At 33.8% G+C, this 12,417-nt stretch overlaps 1 protein-coding gene and 1 long non-coding RNA gene across 3 annotated transcripts in view; one reads left to right on the top strand and one right to left on the bottom strand.

Moving 5' to 3' along the window:
* The window catches only part of LOC147908525 (uncharacterized), a 404,067-nt gene extending 393,326 nt beyond the window's left edge, over window positions 1-10,741 (top strand). Inside the window, exon 7 of the long non-coding RNA XR_015546122.1 lies at window positions 8,825-10,741. This is a non-coding gene — a long non-coding RNA (uncharacterized LOC147908525). The remainder of the gene's footprint in view (window positions 1-8,824) is intronic.
* Window positions 1-12,417, bottom strand: part of vn (membrane-bound neuregulin protein vein) — a 400,698-nt gene that overhangs the window by 375,109 nt on the left and 13,172 nt on the right. The gene's annotated exons all lie outside the window — the stretch shown is intronic.

The raw sequence follows: 12,417 nt of genomic DNA, 5'->3' as shown, positions 1-12,417 counted from the left end.
AGAGAAATTCGCCGCGCTCTGACGACCGGGCGGCTTCGTGGCCTTTTGGACCGCGAATTGGAGGAATTAAGGCGTTGGGAAAAGACGGAATAAAAGAGGCTTGCAGCGAGGAGGCACGATGGAGGCACTCGAGGGCAATAACTCGCAGCGTGTTGTGACTACGCGACGACGGCCAGACCGCTGGTCGCTGTTCCTCGATGATCCCATCTATTCGTCCATCCGTCCTCCCTCTCCATCATCTCCCGCCATCACGCCCGTCTCCTTTTTTCGGCTCGACTGCGCGGCCGCAGCTCCGATTTCCCAGTAGAAAGTTACGCGAAAATAAACGACGTCAAGAGTAGAATCGATCAAGATAATGGATTGGCTAAGGGCCGATTACACCAACGTCGTCACGAGCCAATTTTATTTAATTAATGTCTGTTTGTGAGCTTGTTGAAATATCACGAATGTAATTAGTGTGTATGTGGTGAATTATGTAGCGTTGCATAATATTGGGTCATCTAAAAAGTATCCGCGTATGGTATTGATGGTCAACACCATCTAGGGACAAAAAACCGCGGATACTTTTTAAATGACCCAATATTAGAATAGAATAATCAATTGCAATAAATGGAAATTGAATTTCTGAAAACGAACGTTCTTCACGTAAATGAATATTTAGAAATATTTTGCAATTTTCAAAATTGATAGATTTCACCGTAAATTCATTGATATCACTGTCTCTGAGATTTTATGTATTTTGAATGCATTGGACTGTTTTAATAGAAAATTCGCAAACTCCGACAATATAGTGAAAAATTAAAATATCGTACGATGTTATTTCCCCCGGCGTTGGCACGTTTTCCGGGCTGTCCGACTAAATATTTTTAGGAAAGGTGTTATATTTTTTGTAGGTCGCGATGATGCAATTCCATCAGGCCGACGACTAACGCCAGACTAAACGCGCTATTTTAATAATGGCCTGATTCCCCTCGTATTATTTCACACCGCATGGGGCGTGCAAAAATTTTCCACTCATAGTCGTTCTCGTGATATCTACGTAATGCGAACGTAATTTTTGTTAACTTGCACTTCTCCGTCGAAAAACATAAACGAAAAGCTGCTCGGACGCAAGCATAATTGTGAAAATAAAATTTTCCGTTCCACAATTGTCTACGGTTCAAAGTTTTCCAAAATTGTGATTTCTCACTCGGGGAATTAATTTCTATATGTCATCTTGCGAAAGATTGTAAAAAAAATCATATTTCTATCAAATAACCAACGATATGTTATAAATAAAAGAAATACTCTTTTAAAAATTACTGCACTGCATTAACATTTGATGTACAAATTTTAATTAAAAGAGCATAAAATTCAATATTATTAATTTTAGTACTACTATTAGATTAAAGTCGTGTGAATAATATAATAAAAACAAATTAATAAAAAGTTACGTAATAATTTAAAATGTCAAGGCTTTTTAAAAAAACAAGCAAATATAGTTAATTAATAAAATTCGTCTTTTATTACGTTCGTGTAACGCTATAAATTTCAAACGTTTCAACTTACAAATTCTTCATTAATGATAAAGAAAACGTATTTATAACCCCATCCAATGTTAATGAACTACATAATAAAAATTTCGTTCTAGGCTAATCTTATTTAATTATTCCTGCGTTAAGATATTATGGATCGAAATAAGTATCAAGTCAGAAGTTTGAAAGTCCATAATTGTAAAATTGTGTTTAACCAGTTCTTTGGTCGTTATCGAGAATCAGCTCACAGTCAACAATTTCATATAAAACGTACATTCCGAACGAGGATTTCTTCAACGACTATCCTACTATATTATGTACAATTAAATGTTAATTTCTGATTAAAACAATTATTATATTTAATTCAATATTGATAAGAATTTATTTTTCACTAATACTAATTTATATAGATTAGTCAATTGACTAGAATCAATTTCAAATTGTGTCCTCGTGTATAATAAAATGCTGTTGATTGTCAGACGATTTGGAATGGACTGATATTGTAGGTCATAAAGTATAAATCGATGTGTCACGACATAACAATGTTCTAAAATGTTAAAAAAATATGCTCACGTATGTCGTCAAGTATGTTAAAATAAGATTTATCCAATAACTCAGTATCTTTAAATTTATACCGTTTTTTGCCCCTTTATGTAGATCATATAATAAAAAGTTGCGTGTAAATAATGTAATCGAAATTTTAAAAAACTACACTAAAACCAAAAATTAAAAAAAATACCACCATTAAAAGCGAAAATGTAAGAAAATTGTATATTAAAAACGAATTTTGGTACTTCCATCTCAATCGGAGTCATATTCTAAAAGGTTAAGCAGAAAGCTGCTATCTAAATAAGGAGACACTAGTACTTTATTTTGTTCGAATGGAACCAATTCCTTGTATTACAATACGTTTCGATAAGCCCGAACTTCTTCGGTGTGCTTCGCGAAACGGCAAAACGGTTCTCGAAAGCGGATATATCGCGGAAGCGTTCGATGGCCGGGTGGATCGTTCGAAAGTGGCGCAATTACCATATAGAGTACGTGCTTACTATCGTCGGTAATGGCCTCACCGAATATTTCCGCGGATCCGTTGTATCACCTCTCGGCAATGAGCGGTAACGCGTGCGGCGAATCCGGTGTCGTGTCTGGCGCGGACGGCTGCCAGGATGATCGTGATCAGCATCGAGAGAACGAGAAAAACGCCTGAAGGAAGAAAAATCACGACGAGAAAACGTGGAAGAGCGGAGAGACGATGGGGAAAAAAGGAAGAGAGGTAGATGTTAGCCTTCCGGAAAACTCGTAACGAGAGATTAGTCGGCTGGATTACAAGGTCGTCCTCGTTTGCAAAAGAGAACCTCATAACAAACAATTCGCCGAGGCGGCGAATGTTGCCCCAGTTTTACCGCTGAGGGGAGATTCTCAAGGACCGCAAAATCTCCGCAAATACGGTAGCGAATAGTGGTCAAAGCGCTGCTAACGAGTAATTAACAAGCCAAACACGCGATGCCCCTTTAATTACTCGACTCGATGACCACTCGATCGGATTTAACTGAGCCCCACTGTGTCCATGTAATCGAAGTACTCGTGAAAACATCACCATGTTTGGGAGTTCATTATGAGAGCGTATATTATCTATGTGCTACAGATATCTCTACCAAGAGAACATATTTATTATTACTAATTCACATTATAACCGATGGAAATATATTCCACACTGTAGCAATATTGGTCTCCTTCGTTATCTCAAATATCATTAGCAATTTAGCGTTATGCTATTCCCGTAACTATTATTTATGCACAAAAAGGACAGTTTTGCTCAAGTATTTAAAAATTTTGTCTATATATAAATACAGATTTGAAAATAATTATGAACACATTAGAACACTTAAACTGATTGTTAGAATGTCGAAACTTTTTGTAGCATTGCTCATCATATTCGAGATTCTTACGTAATAATTTTGGTAGTCCAACAAAATTATTTTCAGATCTCTCTCTATAATAATTAAATTTTTAGATAGTTGAAAAAAATTATTTTTTTCCGTAAGGGAAAATGAAAGGGAGAAAACCTGTGTAAGTTTTATTATTTTTATCGTATAGAAAAACTATCAATAAAAATGTATCATTTATGATTTCAATATATATTAGGTGTTGGAATTAATTCGTAGCGTTTTACAAGTGATGGGAAGTACTTTCATTAATGTATTTTTTAATGCTCATGTGAAATAAATAACATTCTTTCATTAAAAACGCTACGAATTAATTCCAACACCTAATACATAAATATTCAATCTATTAAAATCGAACGATAATAAAAAAAAATGCAATAGCTTAACAACAGGCTTTTGAAATGCCTATTGTTTATATAAATCTAAAATTTTTCATTTTATTATTTCCGATCAGTAGATAATAAAATATTAGAAATTTTTTTATTCGTTAATAAGTTATTTTTAATACGTATTCATGGCAGTATATAAATATATATATTAATATATATATATATATATACATTTTGAAATAAAAAAAATTTCATACAATGTTCAATTGTTATGAAAATACGATCAAGTCTATCGATTGTAGCTGCAAATTAAACCTATTGATATGCTGAGGGAGAAAAGAGATGGTGGATGCGAGAAACCGTGACAGTTTAATTCTTGTCGCAGCCGAGATTTCCTGCTTCCTCGTTTTTTTTTCTGCATGTATTACGTGACCTCTTTCGAGGATCTGAGTGTATTCTGGAGCGTTCGGAAATAATACTTCGTGAGTAGGATATTTATAACTGCGACAAAACGCGTCGGTCGGGCCGTCTGATCTAACAAGTTCTAAGCTGCGCCAGACTCGAAAGCTCACCGCTGACAGTATATTTTTCTACGTTGCAAACGCTTCGATCGGCCTTGATTATTCGCTAAATATCCGTTGATCGTTCCGCGAAACGTAGATCGATCCGCGTTGCACGCAAAACATCGATAGGAATACCGCGTACACTACTAATTCGTAGCCGAATATTTTGTCGAGATATACACGCGTAACGTTAAATATCGGCAGATGCGTAATTCGTGCGCCGGCACGGCATCGCGATCGGTGCCACGTTGCACAGCCACAATGTGGTATACAGCGTGTGAAACAACGATGAAAGACTATGACAATGTTCGTGAAATGCAAACACGGGAATAAGCTTCCCGGAAAGTTACAATATACATCCGTTTCGATCCATCGGCGCGATAGTCACGTTCGTGAACTCTTTCGTTGAAGGGAGGAACGCTCACCGTCACGTAAACCGGCTTCGAAAATTGAAAAGCAATGCAGTAAAACGAGCAGCCGATACAAAAGGGGAAGGCACGAAAACGAACGGAAGAAAGAGAAAGAGGAAGAGTAGCATCAGGGATGCAAGGCTGGCGAAATTATCGTTTATTCTATCAATCGTTGACGTAACGCGATATCGCGCACTACTGTAAACATCGCCGATATTGAATTTAGAGATTTATATATTGTACCTGAGATATTTCGTTTCAAAGCGTGCGTATTTCAAATATCTAGAATAGTGTGACAACTATTAATGTATCGTGTAAACGTGTGACACATAACACTTGGATTAAAGGAATTAATGTAATTTGAATAACGTTATAAAACAGATATATTGATAATAGAATGAATGTATAAAATAAATTGTCTTGATTTTTTTTTTGTACATGAGAAAAGCTCATTTTTAGGAGGAAATGTATAATACTTTCTAAACTTCTTGGAACGAAATCTCACTCAAGATTCACTCTAAAAAAAGAATAAGACTTTCTTCCTCTTTGGAGTGAATCTCATTTCAAAAAAATAAAAATACTGCCACTATTGAAAAAAGTAAAAATATTTGCATTTTTTAATAAGAGTGGCACATTTTCACTCTTTTGGATGAGATTCACTCGAAAGGAAAAAAGTTTTATTCTTTTTTAGAGTGAATCTTACTCCAAAAGAGTGAAATCTCACCCCAAAAGAATGAAAAATCTGCCACTTTTATTCAAGAGTGCAAATATTTTCACTCTTTTTTAATAGTGGCAGCATTTTCATTTCTTTTGAAGTGAGATTTCACTCCAAGAAATTTAAAGAGTAGAATAAACGTTAAAAGCACACTGAGGCAATTATGATCAGGCGTAAATCATTCGCAAATGCCTATAATTTGTGCACTTCAATTAATGTCCGTTTGCGTTACACTACTCGTGCTATTACATTACGATTACAATACGATACGCAATGGTCCATCAATACGCGCCAATCACTATAATTACAATGCAGGAGGCGGAAAGGGTATTACACACGATCATCCAGTGAAATCCGCATACGATAACTAATTCCATGAAAAGTTACAATGCGCCGGCTGTATGTGGTGTGCTTCCTACCACCATTTTCGACTACAAAAAAACGTTCCTATAGTCATAAAAACCGGACGTTTCCAAAAATTGAATGTAGAAGCAGTGTAAAATCGAAAGCATAAACAAAAACTGAAAAAGTAAAGAATTTATGAAAGAAATAAAACAACAATATTTATATATAATATTTCATCTGTAAAATGTATGTCTCTTCTTTCATCTAACATAGATCATATATAAATATATCTTTCAAAAAATATTACGGGAACGATAGTTTCCAAATTCTAAACAAGAAATAAAATTTTAGAAATCTTTGTAGAGATAAAAATAAGTAGTATTACAGTTAATTTGAAATTGATTAATAAGAAATTAATCTATAGTACAGTCTTTTGCGTAAAAAGATTAAAAAATAAGATTAAACTGTCTCGTTTGAATAAAAGTTTGTCGACAAATAAGTATATTATTTTACAAATTGATTTCAAATAAAATTATGATCTTTTAATTATAAATGCGGCTAAAAGAAGCGGCTAGAAGGAAGAAACAGCTTATCCTTGCTGTTGCGTTACTAGATAATGTCGGTATGTTCAATGAAAGTTGGGGAGTTACTCAAACGGCAGGGAAAACACATGTTATCGACAAGCTTCCCTTTTTTTGTCGTTCGCGGTGAGGGTGGAATGAAATAGTCGGATGGATTAAAGAATAGAAAAGGGAGAAACATGTTATAAGAGAAACAGAAAGGGAGAGAGATGAAAGGAAGAGAGAGTGGGGGAAAAAAGAGAGATCAGCTAACTGGGATTTTTTATCGATTTTTTAACGAGATATTGGAACGCTTTGATAGACAATTAAAGGAATGAGAAAGACAGAAAGAGAAAGAGAAAGAAGAAGGAGGAGAATACTCGTGTTTCAATGAATAAGAGTCGCCTTGAACGTTCAAATTTTCTAAATTCGACTTTAAATTCCTTCATTGGATAGTTAATCGAACCATCATTATTATAGTTGGCAATTACGACTGCGCAACATAATTCGCACTATTTTAGAATAATTTTTTATTCTAATAATTTTTTATCTTGTTATAAACAATCCTATCTTAATAGTCGCGACTAACTTGATCATTATAATTGTTCTCTTTTATAATTACGGAAAATATGGAATTATCGTATTTATCCAATTATCTCATTTTTTGATACATAATACTCTAATTAATCTATTAAACAATTACATATAGAAGAGAGAGTTGCCAAATGCTGGTCGTTTAAATTGTACATTTTGCAGCGTGTTATAAAGAGATATAACAAATTAATTTATTATTGGTGAAAAGTTAATACAAAAGTAAATGTCCGAAATTCAAAATCAAGCTACAATTTCCAATATTTATTTATAAATCAATATCAAATGGGTAATATAATCAAAAATAGGTTAAGTAATAATGCGTTCAGCAATTTTCTTTTAGATATACCTATTACTATCTATTATAGCAAGTAATATCTTTACTCGCGTTAAAATGCCTAATTTTGTATCAATTCTAATTTTTTATTCATTTCATGGAATAATAATTTTTTGCTTTTATTATTATCTTGCTTCATAAAGATTTTAATATTTTTTGTCATATTCCGTGCTTTTTGAAAGAACTGTGTAGTGTCAGACTGATATTTCGTTCCAATTGCTGGTAACCGCAAGAGAAGAGTAATTTATCACAGAGCGACCACTCGCGCGTGTCTGATCGAACTCGTCCTCAAGTTCGGAGCCTTGAATTTGGCGAGGACGAAACGTGCTTTCGGAATCGTGCCAGCGCTGATTCATTGTAGAAGATTAACAATCCACCGATGCTGCGGTGGCAGACGCGACAGAAATGGCATGCTCTCTGTTACCAAGAGATCGGATTATTACGCGATTGATAGCGACGACACCGATGGCGAATTTTGAGCGGGTTATTCCGACGATTAACCGTGTAACGACAATGCGTATCTTCGACGTCTTATAATTAGCGCGGATCGACTATAATAGCCTCTCGTATCGGGGCGAAAAATTATCGAAGACTACCGATAACGTCTTGAACGAGAACTAATGCACTTACGGTGCAGTAAGAGGTAATCCACTTGTGGTTAAGTGTGTTACTGCACCGACTCTACTTCATCTTTACTTTACGTTTACTCGGCGTGCGTTGTAACGCTCTCGCTCTAATTCGGGATACGCCAGTAGAGTGGTTTTTTTTTTTTCGGTGAAGCAGTAAAGCGAAAGAGAACGCGGATATTTTTCATTATAAAAGAATGACGCAAATTTTGAAGTAATAAATAATATTGATAGAGTGACTTTTATGTAAAATCTAAGAGACATATAAATTTTTTCAAAAATTAACAATATATAAGGAATGTATACTATATCTTTCTTTTTATTGAAAAGCTTTTATACTTTTTGCAACACACTCGTTGTAAGTAAAGAGAGATAGACAGGTGCTAAGTTGATAAGAGCTGTAAAGTTCTATTGTTTTCCGCTACATTTGTGCGGTCAGACGTTTTGGAATCCGAAGCGGAAAATATTTATGTTGAAAGGGTAGGGAAGAATGAATGAATGTAAATTTAAATACCATAATAACAATTCTACAAAAAATAACATAATTATTCATTATGTGCAAGACAATGAAAAATCGTTTCGAAAACGTCCGATTACACATTAAATATATTCTCTTTTTCTTGTCAAAGTAAATGTTTTAGCTTTAATGAATATGATAAATAATGAATATGATATACTGATATTGATTCCTGATATCTTCATTTACCATTTTCTTATTAATGAGTTTAAAAGCAAGATTATCCACCTTGCTCGTTCCACTTTGCATTCGCATGACTCATCGAGTTCAACTCCCGATCTCGTAATTCAATTCGCGATGACGCCGTTACACCGGCCAATTATCATATTGCGTTCGAACTCATAGTACTGAACCTGTTCTGCTGATTTCAGGGATAACACGATGAAGAGAAAGGAAGGAAGGAATGAGCAGCAAGCACCGAGCTTTTCGTCGACTTGTGCACGGATAGCATTCAATCCTGACAAAGCATGGCAACCATAAATCGCCGCGGGGAACAATATTAAAATTTCTTTTCTTTTGAAAAATTTGATATACGTGGATGCTTATCGCTTCGCGAAATGCGAGATGTATCCATCGGGGACATTAATCACGCGCGTGTTCCTTCTGTTAACGAGAAAAATAAATAAAATCATACCATCAGAAGACGATTCTCTCTCTCTCTCTCTCCCCCTCCCTCCTTCCTCTCTCATGGACGACTTCTGCATGTAATTTTTAAATATGTTTTCAGATCGAAACAGAGTAGATATATATGTAAAATTTTTATTTGTTGTTTTGACTTTTAGCTATTGATTTTCAATCTCATTTTCAACTCTCCACACTTTATGTGATATATCTCTAACATATTATACCTACCTACACCGATCGATTTTATAGTTTACGACTATGTAAACTAACTGAGAGAGAGAGAGAGAGAGACTAATTAACTATTAACTAAAGATAATTGTTTATTTTAATTGTTATTATCGTACATAATTTGTATATCACGAGATTGTTCGCGCTGTTACACGATCGCTAATGAAACGCGAAGCGACAAGATAATAGAAATATAACATAGGCACTTCAGCGTGAGACATATATCTACAGCACTGAAACGCGAAAATTCATCAAAGTTATTATCTCGATTTCAATTCGTGAGTAGATCGCGGAATCTGTCTGTGTCGGCTCTCGAAAGTACCTATCATGCCACGGCGCAATGAAATCGTTAGAATTGTCTGCAAGGCAAAATAAAAGGGCGTGCGCTGCACGATCATATCGTGCGATACTTCTCGCACTTCATTATGGCCCACCGGAGGAAGAGGGAGAGGGAGAGGGAGAGGGAGGGGGAGAGAGAGAAAGAGACAGAGATTTCTACGGACAGACCGTAAGTACAGAGATCACGGTTTCGCCGTGCAATCGTGCCGCCGCCACCGCCGCCGTTCACTGTGATCGCATGGTCGGGGGCAGATCGCTAAAAATAATCACGCTCTCCAAGAACGGTCGGACACGTTAGGAGATCGGCAGCTGCTGGCCGCCCAGCAGTCTACACGATCGCCAGGGCATACCGGGCCAATACGCCGAGCAATTAATCTGCCTTGCGCGCGGCTCGCGAGTCTGATTTAATCCGCCGATCGCGATCCCGGAGCCGAACGCTCGTTTCGCTGTTCGTGTGCCGCGCAACTTTCTCTCTCTCTCTCTCTCTCTCTCTCTCTCTTCCTTCTCTTTCTTTCTCGCTTCCTCTTTCCTTTTCTCATTCTTTTTTCTTTCTCTCTTTTACGCATGCTGGAATTAAATTAATATACCGATTAATTATTAATCCTCTGAGCTCCAGCTATTCAACATCAATGATACGGAGATTGAAAGTGTAGATTTAAACGGCAACACTTGCGTATATATATATATATAATTATTATTTTTTGAAGTTCATTGATGGAAGAAAGAGAGAGAGTGAATAAATATAATCTACTGTGAATAAATATAAAGTACTATGTAATTTATTTACTGCTTGACGTGTTTATTGAATGTTATTTCATCTTGCGGCTAGTAAACTAATTTACTTTTTTCTTTATGTTCAAATTAATACCTTTTTTATTATATGATATAAAAATATTGTTATATATATATATATATATATATATATATATATATATTAGTTGTAAAAATAAAACTATTAATATACCTTCAAAATTTTCGAAATATAATGGAAATTAAATGAAAATATAATACTATGCATTTTATTTCAGAGAAAAAAACCTATAATTTTTATTCCAATATAACCAAGTATTTTGCATCGCTCTTAAACCTTTAAAAATATTCCGTTTTAAAAATATGTTAAATTTTTATTAAAGTCGATTTGAACTTCACGTACACGCAGGCATCAAAAACATTTATCATTTATCCGTTTTTCTATTTTATCCATATAAAATATTTCTGTAATTTTGTGTATATATATATATATTAAATGATAAAAGTTTTTGATACCTGCGTGTATGTGAAGTTCAAATCGACTTTAATAAAAATTTAACATATTTTTAAAACGGAACATTTTTAAAGATTTAAGAGCGATGCAAAATGCTTAGTTATATTGGAATACAAAAATTATAGGTTTTTTTCTCTGAAATAAAATGCATATATGTATATATATATATATATATATAAAATATAATTATCACAAAATTCCTGTTCATGATAAAGAAGAATTAATTCAAAATTCAATTTAAATTTAAATTTACTTAAATTGTAGTTTAGAATTTTCGAATAACGAACGAATTGACCTATCGAAAGTGTATCCTACGGTTATGTGTTGAAATTAATTTACATAGCGCATTAATTTAATATAAATTCTCGCGTCGAATCATGTGATAGAACGTCTCCGATTGTACAGATATGTGATCCATAAATCAAGCAGATCTCGAGATCGATTTCCGCGATAGTAATAATATTTTAACAATATATTTTATTCCGCGTAATAATATTTTAATCGCGTAATGTATTTTAATAATAAAGATTACGATTTAAATGATTGATCAATTAATTTCATAATTAATATGATACACGATGGTATGATACACGAGATAATGACAATGGCAACAATAATAACTACGATGAAATGACTATTATAATTGACAATGTGCGTATTGTATTGTTCATTACGATCCAACTACAAACTGCGGCGATTTCAAACAGCATTATCCACTTAAATCGTAAATTTGATAACTAATAATCCGATCGGATCTATTTTTCATATAAATATTCGCCTTCAAAAATATATCTATGCATAGCTATTTTTTATGTTAGTAAAAATTGATTTATACTTTTGCACATATTTTATATATATATATTTAATAACGTTTTTTCGTATTGATCAACATAAATGCTCTTCTAAATTATTTTATATCACAATATAAATTCTTAATATAGTACTATATGTAGTAGTATATACTAATATAGTCCTACTGTAATATTTTAATTTTTATATTTTTATTTAATGTATATCTTGAGAATAACAAATGTCATTTTCTAAAGAAATATTTAATCACATTATATTATAAAATATGACTCTATTCCATTCAGTTACTTTTTATATATATTTCTCATACATTTTTTGTACAAAATTCTAAATATAAATCTTAATATTCTGCAGAATATTATATTTCATATTAATTTCATTAATAATTTATATCCATTAATAAAATATATATATATATTTAATATATACTTCATTAATAATTTATATCTATTAATAAATATATATATAATATATTTTTCATTATAAAATTCTTGTTAAAAACTTTATTACATACAATAATTTCATTTAACATCAATCTTTCTCGTATTCGTGGTCACTACTTCCTGTTACGATGCATTCGATAAGATCCCGTATGCGCCGATCGATCGATCGCTCACCGATCTACACATCTCCCAAGCGGTTCGAACGATCTTCGGTAGATCTCTCGGCGTGTTTGTGCTCGGCGTTGGATCGGCGACC

Source organism: Acromyrmex echinatior, chromosome 9 (assembly GCF_024713525.1).
Source record: "Acromyrmex echinatior isolate Ae372 chromosome 9, ASM2471352v2, whole genome shotgun sequence".
NCBI classification, from domain to species: Eukaryota; Metazoa; Arthropoda; class Insecta; order Hymenoptera; family Formicidae; genus Acromyrmex; species Acromyrmex echinatior.
This window is presented reverse-complemented; position numbering and strand designations above follow the sequence as displayed.